This window comes from Hylobates moloch, unplaced genomic scaffold, assembly GCF_009828535.3.
Source record: "Hylobates moloch isolate HMO894 unplaced genomic scaffold, HMol_V3 SCAFFOLD_8, whole genome shotgun sequence".
Lineage (NCBI taxonomy): Eukaryota > Metazoa > Chordata > Mammalia > Primates > Hylobatidae > Hylobates > Hylobates moloch.
This window is the reverse complement of record NW_026652283.1, coordinates 83,328,082-83,342,191: the sequence shown is the minus strand read 5'-3', so window position 1 is coordinate 83,342,191 and position 14,110 is coordinate 83,328,082.

The following is a 14,110-nucleotide window of genomic DNA, read 5'->3' as shown; positions in this document are numbered from 1 at the left end:
TCAAGGAAACAAAAAACGAAAAACCCTAGCCTCTAAATTTGCAGAGAGGCTGATTTGAGTAATAATAAAACTCTTGTCTCCTATTTAGCTGGCTCTACGTGGATTAAACTCTTTGTCTATTGCAATTTCTTTATCTTGATAAATTTGCTCTATCTTGGCAGTGGGCAAGAATAACACGTTGGGCAGTTACAATTTTACTCCAAAAATATATTTCTTTGATGTATTTTGAAATGGCTGCCACTTGGCCATCCTAACAGAAGTGACTTTGCAAAGCTGTCTTAAGGGGGGAAAATTTGCATCTGTAGAGACTCTTCATTAATGCACCCATGCCCCTTCCCCTTTCTATGCCTTTCACCAGATCCAGGAGAGACTGAGAGTCTGACACCTTTAAAAATCTGAAAAGAAACATTTATTTTCTGATGTGGTTTGGCTGTGTCCCCACCCAAATCTCATCTTGAATTGTAGTTCCCATAATCCCCATGTGTCGTGGGAAGGACTCAGTGGGAGGTAACTGAATCATGGGGGCAGTTACCCCCATGCTGTTCTCATGATAGTGAGTGAGTTCTCATGAGATCTGATGGTTTTATAAGTGTCTGGCATTTCCCCTACTGACGCTCATTCTCTCTCCTGTCACCCTGTGAAGAGGTGCCTTCTGCCATGATTGTAAGTTTCTTGAGGCCTCCCCAGCCATGCTGAACTGTGAGTCAATTAAACCTCTTTTCTTTATAGATTACCCAGTCTTGGGTATTTCTCCATAGCAGTGTGAGAATGGACTAATACAGTAAATTGGTACCGAGGCAATGGGGCACTGCTATAAGGATACCTGAAAATGTGGAAGTGACTTTGGAAACTAGGTAACAGGCAAAGGTTGGGACAGTTTGGAGGGCTGAGAAGAAGACAGGAAAATGTGGAAAAGTTTGGAACTTCCTAGAAACTTAGAGTGCTCAGAAGACAGGAAGATGTGGGAAAGTTTGGAACTTCCTAGAGACTTGTCAAATGACTTTGACCAAAATGCTGATAGTGATACAGACAATGAGGTCCAGGCCGAGGCAGTCTCAGATGGAGATGAGGAACTTGTTGGGAGCTGGCATAAAGGTGACTCTTGCTATGCTTTAGCAAGGAGATAGGTGGTATTTTGCCCCTGCCCTAGAGGTCTGTGGAACTTTGAACTTGAGAGAGATGATTTAGGGCATCTGGCAAAAGAAATTTCTAAGCAGCAAAGCATTCAAGATGTGACTGGGATGCTCTTAAAAGCATTCAGTTTTATGCATTCACAAATATACGGTTTAGAATTGGAACTTACGTATAAAAGGGAAGCAGAGCATAAAAGTTTGGAAAATTTGTAGCCTGATGATGTGATAGAATAGAAAAACCTATTTTCTGAGGAGAAATTTAAGCCTGCTGCAGAAATTTGCATAAGTAATGAAGAGCCAAATGTTAATTGCCAAAACAGTGGATAAAATGTCTCCAGGGCATGTCAGAGGTTTTCATGGCAGCCCCTCTCATCACAGACCTGGAGGCCTATGAGGAAAAAATGGCTTAGTGGGCCAGGCCCAGGGCCTTGCTGCTTTGAGCAGTCTTGGAACTTGGTGCCCTGCATCCCAGCCATGCCTAAAAGGGGCCAATATACAGCTCAGGCCATTGCTTCAGAGGATGCAAGCCCCAAACCTTCACAGTTTACTTGTGGTGTTGGGCCTGCGGGTGCAGAGAAGTCAAGAATTGAGGTTTGGGAACCTCTGCCTAGATTTCAGAGGATGTATGGAAAAATGTGTATGTTCAGGCAGAAGTTTGCTGCACAGGCAGAACCCTCATTGAGAACCATTGCTAGGGCAGCGTGGAAGGGAAATGTGGGGTTGGAGCCCTCACATAGAGTCCCCACTGAGGCACTGCCTAATGGAGCTGTGAGAAGAGGGCCACCACCCTCCAGACCCCAGAACGGTAGATCCACCGACAGCTTGCACCATGCACCTGGAAAAGCTGCAGGCACTCAATGCCAGCCAGTGAAAGCAGCTGGGTGGGAGGCTGTACGCTGCAAAGCCACAGGGGTGGAGCTGCCCAAGGCCATGGGAGCCCACTTGTTGCATCAGCATGACCTGGATATGAGACATGGAGTCAAAGGAGATCCTTTTGGAACTTTAAGGTTTAATGACTGCCCTATTGGATTTTGGACTTGCATGGGGCCTATGGCCCCTTTGTTTGGGCCAATTTCTCCCATTTCAAATGCGTGTATTTACCCAGTGCCTGTATCCCCATTGTATCTAAGATGTAACTGACTTGCTTTTGATTTTACAGGCTCATGGGCAGAAGGCACTTGTCTTGTCTCAGATGAGACTTTGGACTTGAACTTTTAGGTTAATGCTGGAATGAACTAAGACTTCGGGGGACTGTTGGAAAGGCATGATTGTGTTTTGAAATGTGAGGACATGAGATTTGGGAGAGGCTAAGATGGAATGATGTGGTTTGGCTGTGTCCCAACCAAATCTCATCTCGAATTGTAGTTCCCGTAATCTCCATGTGTCGTGGGAGGGACCTGGTGGGAGATAATTGAATCATGGGAGCAGTTTCCCCCATGCTGTTCTTCTGATAGTGAATGAGTTCTCATGAGATCTGATGGTTTTATAAGCATCTGTCATTTTCCCTGCTGGCACTCATTCTCTATCCTGCTGCCCTGTGAAGAGATGCCTTCCACCATGTTGTAAATTTCCTGACGCTTCCCCCGCCATGCTGACTGTGAGTCAATTAATCTTCTTTTCTTTATAAATTACATAGTGTTGGATATTTTTTCATAGCAGAGTGAGAACAGACTAATACACTATCTATCCTTTCTGAGGGAGGCTTCACTTACATAACAAGGCCACCTTTGCTAGCCAAGCCTCTTCTTTCCCTCCAATAGCCTGTTTTACCAGAACATAAGCCCACATTTTTTCTGCAACCTCGAAAATAGTATACAAGATTCTGTAACTCATTGGGAATTGGATCTTCATTCTTAAGGCTCCTGTGCATATATGTTAAAGAAATCTGTATGCCTTTTCTCTTATTAGTTAATGTGCCTCATGTCAGTGATTTTTAGTGAACCTTTAAGGAGCCAGAAGCCTATTGTCCCCACAATATATTTTATATTGTAATCAGTAAAAGGGTTCAGCTGCTCACCACTTGCAGAAACAAGTTGAAATAATAACAAGTAGTGATAAAAAAAGAGAGAGAGCAAGATTTTTATTACATGTGCTAGCAAGGGGAAGAGCAGAAAGCAATTTCACTCTTCAGTTTGTGGAGGGAATGCCGGAGTTTTTAAAGAAAGGGCTTAGAATGCACAAGAGGCATGTGCGGGGTGGGTGCTAGGAGGTGTCAGGTGGTGAGACTTACTCCAATGGCTCATCTTGAATTATTATTCCATTTGGTGAAGGAGCTGCCGCCATTGTGGATCCTAACAGGTTATAAATTAACTGCAGTCAATCTTGTAGTCATTTTTTAGCTGCAAGTGGGTGCCTTAAAGCAACCTTTTGTTGGAGAGAGAACTCAGATGTCTGATTCCTGTCAGGATCCGACCCCTGAAGGTTCTAAGGAAATATATGACCAGATAAGTGAGTACAGTGTGAGTATGGTGTTAAGCAACAAGCATCTAGGTAAATAAATGTGTACAAGGCATGGGAGCACAGTATGGGAAAAGAAAAGGAATGGAGAGTCACAGCATATTCCAAGGCTGTATTTCAAGAAGAAAGGAAACACATATGCAGTTTGTCTCAAAATTATATCTTGAGACTGGTGGGGGAGAAGGAAAGGAGAAAAGAAAAAAAGTTTTAAAACAGTGTGAGGCTAAGCTGCTAAGCTGCTTTGTTACAATATGAGTAGATTCACATAGTATTTGACCTTTTGTGACTAGGACTTATTTTTCTTAGTATAATGTCCTTGAGGTTCATTCAGATGTAGCATGTGACAGGATTTTCTTCTTTTTCAAGGCTGCATAATATTCCCTCATGTGCATATGCCACATTTTCTTCATCCATCCATCGATAGCCATCTGGGTTGCCTGCACCTCTGGGCTATTGTGAATAATGCTGAGATAAACAGGTACAAATATCTTTTTGAAATACTGCTTTGATTATTTTTGGTTATATATTCAGGAGTGGAATTGCTGGATCATATATATAAACCAGAAACAAAATTCTAAGCCCCCCAAGCATAGGGGCCATGTAATCCTATAATTCTAGTTTTTTGGGAGGCTGAGGCCAGTTAGTTGCCTGAGCCTAGTAGTTCAAGACCAGCCTGGGCAACATGATGAAACCCCACCTCTACCAAAACAACAACAACAACAACAAACCCACAAATAATTAGCCAGAGACCCTATCTCCAGTTAAAATTTAAAAAAAGGTTCTTGACAATGAGTCTGGAGTCTAGGCCTTAGACACTACCAGATGCCTTCTCTGTGTGATTCTTCACTTTGGTTAATCCCAAATGCTTCAGTAAAATTTGAGAGTTAAGAGGTCAGGGCCGGGCGCCGTAGTTCATGCCTGTAATCCCTGCACTTTGGGAGGCCGAGGCGGGTGGATCACTTGAGGTCAGGAGTTTGAGACCAGCCTGGCCAACATGGTGAAACCCCATCTCTATTAAAAATACAAAAATTAGCCGGATGTGGTGGTGGGCGCCTGTAATCCTAGCTACTTGGGAGGCTGAGTCACAAGAATCACTTGAACCCGGGAGGCTGAGGTTGCAGTGAGCTGAGATCGCACCACTGCACTTCAGCCTGGGCGACAGAGTGAGATTTTGTCTCAAAAAAAGAGGTCGGGCTTGGGATAGAGTGGCAATAAGAAGGATGAGTCCCTCTTCCTTCATCCTTGTCCCAGTCCCTCCAAGCCAGACTGATGGAAGGAGGCAATGGCCTGAGGGAGGCAGCATAAGCTGGAGTTGCAGGAGGAAACTGGAGAAAACTCATTGCAGTGGCCTGGCAGAGGGACAGTGGAGAGGTGACTTCCTGAGAAGACTGGGTGGAAGATCTCAGCAGCCATGGTCCTCAGCTCACATTGACAGCATCTCTGTGAGAGGCTGAGTCAAGCGGAGTAGCAGGTGGGGCTTGGCATCACCACTCTCTGGTCACCCCTCCTCATGAAGTAGCCTCAGGCAGCGCTGGGAGTCTCCACAATGGAGAAAAGGGAGATGGCATTTCTACAACTGAATCACTCCAGGAACCCCTGATCATGAACTACGTTAAGGATTAATGTTCCAGGAAACACGCTGGCACATGCAGATGAAAACCAGAGGAGACAGAAGGGACCAGTGTCAGTATATTGGTTCACTGGTTCTCACTGGGGTCATCAGAATCACTTGGGAAGGTACTTAAAAATATAGTTGCCTGGGCCCATCCAGGCTTAACAAAAAATACATGTCTTGGAGCTTTACTCTCTGCAGCATTCTGATTTAGTAGGTCTAGACAGGGTCAGGGCATCCGTAGTTTTAAGTACCTTTCCAGGTGATACTGTCATGTACTCCTGGTAAAAACCCTCTGATCTAATTCCTTGTATTGCAGATGAACAAAGGTCTAGAAATGTCAATAGGGTTATGAAAGGAGGCACAGTGCTAGTTGAAAGCTTAGGTTTGAGTCCTGACTATGTGACTTTGGATAATTTGTTTAATCCCTCCATGCTTTACCATCCTCATCTAGAAGAAAGGGCAGTAACAGCAATTCCAAATGGTTTTGGGAGCATTAAATGAGCTAAGGCAATCCAAGCCCTCTACCATGGTACCTGATGTGAAGTTTCTGCTGAATAATTGCTGGCTACACTGTCATATCATCATCAGCAGCAGCACCATCATTATTATCGCCACCACCACCACTGTCATCACTATTGTCACTATCACCACCATCCCCACCACCACCACTATCATCATCATTTTCATCATCACTATTTCAAAAAGTGCCCCCCAGCCAGCTAGTTGCAGAGCTGAGACGATTTTGGTTTTCAGACTCCAAATTCAGTGACCTTTCCACTACTGAAGCCTCCAAATTCTCAACACAAACTTAAGTATTTCCTTGGCCAAGACTGTGTAACAAAGTCTTTTTTTTTTTCTGAGTGGAAAAATAAATTTCTCTTATTTTCTTTTTTCTTTCCTTTTTTTGGGGGGGGTGGGGGAGGGGGACGGAGTCTTGCTCTGTCGCCCAGGCTGGAGTGCAGTGGTGTGTCTTAGCTCACTGCAACCTCTGCTTCCCAGGTTCAAGTGATTCTCCTGCCTCAGCCTCCCGAGTAACTGAGATTACAGGTGCCCGCCACCACGCTCAGCTAATTTTTGTATTTTTAGTAGAGATGGGGTTTCACCATGTTGGCCTGGCTGGTCTTGAACTCTTGACCTCGTGATCCACCCTCCTCAGCTTCTCAAAGTGCTGGGATTACAGGTGTGAGCCACCACACCCGGCCCAATTTCTTTTATTTTCAAACTGGCTCTTGACACTCAGAATAAAGGAAATCAACTCCATCTAAGACATGAGAAGAAATTGAAAAACCTCTTTGGAAAAACTCAGCTTTGCTACCAAGAGATAACCTTTAAGTAAATGACTGGTAGGAAGGAAATTCTCAATAGTACTATTGTAGAAAATTGAGCCCGCCATTTTCCAAGTGCTTCACTGTCTCTTGAGTAGTTCTGTTGATGTGGGCAGGGAGCAGTACTGCTGATGGGAGTAATTTGGGGTGAGGTTTGATCGCATCACTTGTCAAAGGCTTATCCTAAAATGTTTTTGGTGTGCCCAGTGATGTCACACCTCTGACCTCCTATCTTAGTGGCTTAGACTCTAAGCCACTGGCTTTCTACTGGCTGAGCAGTAGAAAACCTCAGTAACCTTTTTCACACTTGTGGTGGCCATTAACTGATCCTGTGGCTGAACGCTCCCTGCTTGGGGGGATTCCTCACCACATGAGTCTTGGTGGGAGGCAGAGCCCACTTCTGTAGGAGATAAGGAAGCCTGGGCGCTCTTTCCCAGCTCCCTTGAGGCCAGAGTGTGGGTGTGTGGCCTTGGCTCACTCTGTGAGCCTCGTGTACCTGTTTTTTGTAATGCGGGTGGGGGAAGTCTTTCTAGAGTCACTGTAACCTCTGGCTTCTGCGGTTGTTGTGCCAGAGACCACCTCCCTTTGTCCTAGGTGTTTCTCCTACCTTCCCACCAGTTTTGTGAGCTACCCAACAGCTTTTGTCTTTCTTTGAGTATAACCTCTTCTATATGTCATTTCTCTCCAATTTTAATGTATAATTACACACATTTTTCTTTTTTTAATTTTTTGCAAAATCATTTGTGATGTAGTTGCAGACATCATGACACTGTACCCTGCCACATCTCTGATGCAATTACAATGAAATCACGTCCGGTATCTTTTCCACACATTTTCTTCTGCCATGGCAACTAGAGGCAATTTCTGTTGCTTATGGTTAAGAGTCCTGATGGGCATATCATTTGGGAAATTGGCAAGATGTGATGGAAAGAGTAGGTGTTTGGGTACAATACAGACCTGAGTTTGGCTTTAACTTAAGAAAGTCATTTATCTCTCCAAGCCCCCCTTTTCTCATCTGGGTAGAGACAATGCCTACCTTGTAAAATTGTGAGAATGTGGCATAATGTGTGCAAGGGACATAGCCCAGTTTCTAGCACCCAGTAGTTGCTCAATAAATATTCATTGAGTGAATGATTGAATGAATAAAGACACTAGATCAGTGATTGTCAAACGTAGCTGTACATTAGAACCACCAGGAGACTTTAAAAACATCCTGAGGCCAGGCTGCACCCTAGAACAATTGCATCAGAACCTTTGGGGTGGAAACTCAGACATTAGTTTTTTGTTTGTTTGTTTGTTGTTTTTCGAGACGGAGTCTCGCTCTGTTGCCAGGCTGGAGTGCAGTGGTGCAATCTCAGCTCATTGCAACCTCTGCTTCAGCTTCCTAAGTAGCTGGGACTACAGGCACACGCCACCATGCCCAACTAATTTTTGTATTTTTAGTAGAGATGGGGTTTCGCCATGTTGACCTGGATGGTCTCGATCTCTTGACCTCATGATCCACTGCCTCGGCCTCCCAAAGTGCTGGGATTACAGGCATGAGCCACTGCGCCCGGCCGACATTAGTATTTTTTAAGCTCCCCGTGTAATCTGACATGTAGCCTTGGATGTTGGAGTGTGATCTATTCTGGTCCCTTGTGTCCTCCTTAGTCAAACTGGAGAAAACAGAAACCTCGTAAGGTAGCTGTGAGATGTGAAAATGTATGGACCTAATACATAGTAGGTCTCAGTAAACACTAGCTTCCAATCTCCTCTGCATGTCTTCAGTTAGGTGTAGCCTTCTGTGTAGGTGCAGGAGACACTGGAACATCATGGAAGGTTTGGAGGTGCACTGGGATTCCCCTCCCACCCACTGAAATTTGTGGCTTGTATTAGTTTGCTCCGGCTGCCATTAACCAAGTTCCATGACTGGGTGGCTTGAATGAGAGAAATATACTGTCTCACAGTTCTGGAGACTGGAAGTCTGAGATCTAGGTGTCAGGTTCGTTCCTTCGGGGGCTGTGAGGGAGAATCTGCTCCATGCCTTTCTCCTTGCTTCTGGTTGCTTGCTGGCAGTCTTTGGTGTTTTTTGGCTTGTGGCACCATAACTCTAGTCTTCACACGAATTCTCCTGTGTCTGTGCCCAAATTTACCCTTTTTGCAAGGACACCAGCCATATTGAATTATAAACTCACCTTACCTCAGCATAATCTCATTTTATATGATCTGCAATAATCCTATTTCCAAATAAGGTCATATTCAGGGAGACTGTGGGTTAGGAGTTGAACATATGAATCTGGGGGCAGAGGATGACACAATTCAACCTGTAACCTGCCCTAAGCTATAGATTTGTATCCCCTGAAGAACTTCATCAAAATGTAAGCCATGAAATTTTAGACCTATAGACTTTGTTTTTAAGCATAAGAATAGATTTGAGTGCAAACCTCTGTAGTTAAGATGAAGAAATAAGCTTCAAAGGAGGGGAAGTGACTTGCTAAAGACCGAGCCAGAAAAGTGGGCCTGATTTGTATTTTTTTCTCTAATTTTGAAGTAAACAGAAGATTCTTTGATAAATTAGCAGGGCCCAGTGGTTCTTCCTCCCCCCTCCAACCCCCCCAATTTATCCTTACTATTGGGAAACTGTATATTGGCATATTGTTGAACCAATTGCAACCAAAGTTGAGGGTGGGAACAGGTAAAGGTGGGCACCTCCTACCCCACATTCCCACAGTTCATTGCAAAGTGCCTTGGAAGAGCTTTAATAATACATTTAAAGTGAGCATCCCCAGTTGTGTGGACAATCAAGCCAGGTCATTTTCTTTCAGTCAAGAGAGGTCAGCAAGGTGGTCTGGGATAAGGAACAGGAATTTCTTGGGCCTGGAGTAATCCTATGGGAACTTTTCTTCAAATGGGTATGAACAGAGGGTGGCCAACTTGAGAGTGGGGCCAATTCATCTTTGTGGTCTCACTCTCCACAACATTGGCTTTGCTCTTCTCTTGCATTGGGAAAATACTCCACAAAAGTAGCCAGGGGTTGCCTGGAGGTTTGCATGCCATTGTCTCACACCCTTCTCTCCCTTCTCATTCCTGCAACCATCCAACTGTCCATCTCTTCTTTCTAACCATGAATGATGCTCAACGCTGATTTTCTGACATGGTCAAAGTCAAGGAACCAGGCTTCCTTTGTTTTTCTTTGGTCCCTCTGGTCTCACTTTCTTTTGTGGAGGGGCCAGTGGACGTATCGGGGGGTGGTTGCAGCAACCCCACATATACGATCTGGGCTGGCCTCAAGGTAGAGAGCAAAGCTCTGTGCTCCAAATAAGTTGGTGAAGAGTTACGATAATCCCTCTTACCCTTCCCAAACTTCCCTGAAACCCGCAAGTAACTCCCACCAAGTTTTCAGCATGCCTGAAATTTCCAGCCAATAATAGTATCATACCTTCTGATTGTAGGTAGGACTGTATTTCTGAAAGGTCCTTGTTCAGACCCAAATATTTTATAATACAGAAAAAAAAAAAGCCTTGGACTTGGAGACAGAAGACTCGGGTGTCAAGCCAGGGGAGAAATAGGGATAGGAAATTGAGTCACAGAGCATTCAAGATAGACTTGGTCTCCTGGACAATTTCACCTAAGGTCTAAATTGAGCCAGTTTCCCACCACTCTGACTCACACAGGCCTTTTTCCACACTTTGTTCTCCAATCCTGAATCCCTAACCCAGATCCTCCATAAGTAGAAGACTTTTAAGAACCTATATGCTCTTGGTAGAAATGAGGGGACATAACCAGTGCTATGGGCTGAGTGTTTGCCACCCAGTTTATGGTATTTGTCATAGCAGCCCGAACTGACTAAGACAGCCAGCCAAAGGTAAGACAACACATGCTAATCTTTTACTTGTGCATATAACACAGTGAAGCTTTCTTTTTTAATGAAATGATGCATAATAATTCATACTTATCTGGGACAGAATGATCTACAAAGCGAGTACTTTTACATACATGACCTCATGCACACCCTCATAGTGTGGGTGAGTCTGTTATTGGCTTCTCTACAGTTTATAGATGAGGAAACTGAACCTTGAGAGGCCCAAGGTCACAGTGGGAAAGAGCTTGGATTTGGAGTTTAGGTCCAGGGCTCAAATGCCATTCGACTCCACAGACAGTTTACTTTGGACATCTTCAGACCAGGTTTCCATGTTTGTGGACTTTTTTGTCCCATCACAGGCAGTTGCACAAATGAAACCTGTGAAAAGTTCAACAAAGCTTAATTCCAAACAAAAAAGATGATGTTTGGGCCGGTGGGCCCCAGACAAGTTCACAAGAAGCTCATGGGGTGAGTACCTGGTGTTGACCAGAAGACGAGATGTAGGCAAGTATAGTAAGAGGAAACAGAGGTAGAAAAAAAGCCAAAAGATGGTCTCCTGTTAACTCACTCAACCAACCACAAACATTGCCAGGCGCTGAGGGAGATGGTAGGAACTGGGTTTGTGCCTTTGAGGGATTTCCACTCCAGTTGAGGCTATTGGAGGTCTGGGGTTGGCCTGAGCTTGGAGACATGCTGCGCTCAGAGATCAGTGAGGTTCTTCTCTTCTGGATTCTGTCTGAGGGAAAGTGGAGGTGCAAATGCTGTAGAACCACTGTGGGTTTCTTGTGTTCCAGGAGTGGTTAGAGGTCTGCAGCCCTGTGTCCAGGACACCTCTGTTTGGAGGGAGAGATAGGCCTACAAGAGTCCAGTTTCGATTGAGCAGTGGTTTCTGTGGGTGGAGGGAGGGGAAGCCCAGGAGGTGGTGGCCAGTGGAGGCTGTGGTCAGGGACAGACAGCGTGGCTTGTGGTGTGCAACTCTCTGGCAACTCCTTTTCAGCATCTCATCTGCCACTCCCTCTCTGACTGGGTTACCCTTCTATCTTCCTATTCATACTTCTCTTTGTGCCTCTTCCCTTGGGTTCTTGAGGAGCTAGATTAGGGGAAGACTCCTGATTAAAGACTGCCCTGGGAGCCAGTCTATTAGGGATGCCAAAACATCACTGGAAGTATAAAGAGTCAGATATGAAACGCTCCCAGGGAGATGGCTGGATGTGCTGAAAGAAATACAAGAGAAGCATCTTGGGATGGGTAGGAATGGGATGGCATGGGGAGAGGGTGAAGTGAGCTTCTCAAGGGGCCTCAACCCCCAAACCTGCCTTCTAAAAAGGGTGGGTTCAAAGCCCAAGGTGCTTTGGCTTTGCTAAGTGGGTATGTGAGTAGGAGTCCTTTGCCTTTTTGCTCCCTGTCTCAGCCTGCCCTCTGAATAAAAGTTGAACAAAATGTTAAGAATCAGTGTGAAACTGCGTTTGAAAGATTAGGCCAACTAGAAGCCCATAGGCTTAGCTCTGATTCCACAAACTACCTCATTATCTCTTCCTTATGCTGTTTCTCCCATCAGTGGTGAGTAGTGGCCCCACCTGTAGGCTGGCAGGTAGGTCCATGGGAGCCCCTTCCCTTCACTGGTGTGCCGCCCAGCCCTGTCCAGCAGGTGCTACTGGCCTCATTATTAAAACTAGGCCCTGGCTCTTCCCTAGACTGATAAACTCCTCCAGATCTACTGCCCCGTTGGCAAATAGATCATTGAAGTTGCATCTGGAACTGAAGGGGAAATGCCTTACAAGCTCTCTCTAGGTTGGCCAGAGGGCTATATTGATATCTACTAAGGGCTATATTGGTATCTACTTTATTCAATAACAAGATATTGAGTGTCTTCTGTGTGCAAATCCCTGCTCAAGGGACTGTAGAAGACTCTGGACTCCTCATTTTTTAAAAAAGTTGCAGCCAAATGTACCTAACGGAGGTGCATGTCAGAATCACATGGGAAGCTTTTCCAAATCCCCACGCCAGAGCCGAATCAGGTTCACAGATTGGGCCCAAGTCTTTGTGGCATGGCAAAGTTTAGAGAGTGGCTTTTATTTATGCCCTTGGGTGTGAAGCAATGGGCCAGTGTGAGAGGCAGGCATGTGTACCATGAACTAGAGATAAGCAATCTCTCTACTACTACACCCTACTCTCTACTACTACACCCTACTCTCTACTACTCTCTGAGAATGTAGACTAGGAAAGAAAGGTTAATATTTATAGAGAAGCAGCCTGGGACAAAGAAGGTAAAGTGTGCCCCAGGGCATGGCTCCCCAAGAAGTAGAAATCTGAAGGATAATAACCGCTGTTGATTCTTTGCTCCCACTGAGCACACAGTGATAGAACACTGTGGTTCAAGACCGGGTTCCTGCCCTCAAGCAGCTTGCAGCCTGATGGGGCAGGGAGATAAGATATTGCATGTGTGTAACTACAACACAAGGTTGTTTTACTTTAGAGGGGACAAGCAGAATCCCACGACAACCCAGAGAGTGTTCTAATTTGCAGATTGGGGAGGGCTTCCTGGAGAAGCTGGCCTGTCAGCTAGAACATGTTCCAGGCCCAGGTGACCGCATGACAAATGCCTAGAGGTAGGGTATTGGAGAGATATGTGTCTGAAAGAAGGCCAGTGGTGTCTTGGGGTTGGATCCCAAGCTGCTGTGGGGAGGAGGCTTAGAGTGGAATAAGAATGGAAAAGTTGGGTGGCATCGGATTGTGGAGGCCTTGAAAGCTTTGCTAAAGTGTATGGACTTTATTTGTAAGTAATGAGGAGCCACTAAGGGTTTTGAAGCTCCTGGTGTAAGGGCAGAGGACAGCCTGGTGGGGAAAGAGAAGAGCAGTGGGGAGATGCCAAGGAAGTGAGGCCCTGTTTCAGGGATGAAACCATGGGTGTGCAATGGCAAGAATGAGTCAACCCTGAAAGCCACTAGACAGGCATAGTCATTTGGACCTGGCTGTGGAAGTTGAGGAAAAGAAAACACAGGCCTCCAAGAGGACTTGAGGTTTGGAGTGTGGGTGGGTGGGGGGAAGCTAGCACCATCAACCAAATAGGAGGAGGACACTTTGGGTGCAAAGTGATAAATCTGAAGTCAGCTCACTATCCGCCTGAGAAGGATGAGATGTTGGAGGAGTCCACCCTAGATGCCTTCACCAAGGTGGGTGTTCACCAAGGTAGGTGAGCCTTTGGGGCTGGGCTTGGCCCCTGGAGGGTAGCAACTGTATCTCATTCATCTTTGTATTCTCTGAATAAATACTTAGTGCAGAAGATAGCACTTATTAAATTCATTCCTTCAATCAAATATTTATGAGCTAAATTTTTTTTTTTTTTTTTTTTTTGAGACAGAGTCTGGCTCTGTCCCCCAGGCTGGAGTGCAGTGGCACCATCTCAGCTCACTGCAAGCTCTGCCTCCTGGGTTCACGTCATTCTCCTGCCTCAGCCTCCTGAGTAGCTGGGACTACAGGCGCCCACCGCCACGCCCTGCTAATTTTTTTGTATTTTTAGTAGAGACAGGGTTTCACTATGTTGGCCAGGATGGTCTCGAACTCCTGACCTCGTGATCCGCCCACCTCGGTCTCCCAAAGTGCTAGGATTACAGGCTTGAGCCACTGCGCCCAGCCTATGAGCTAAATTTTTAAGGGCCAGTTCATGGGCTAGGACTTGGATCCAGGATACAGAACATTTCTCCAGTCTAGTTGTGGATTTTTAGAATCCAGATTTCAA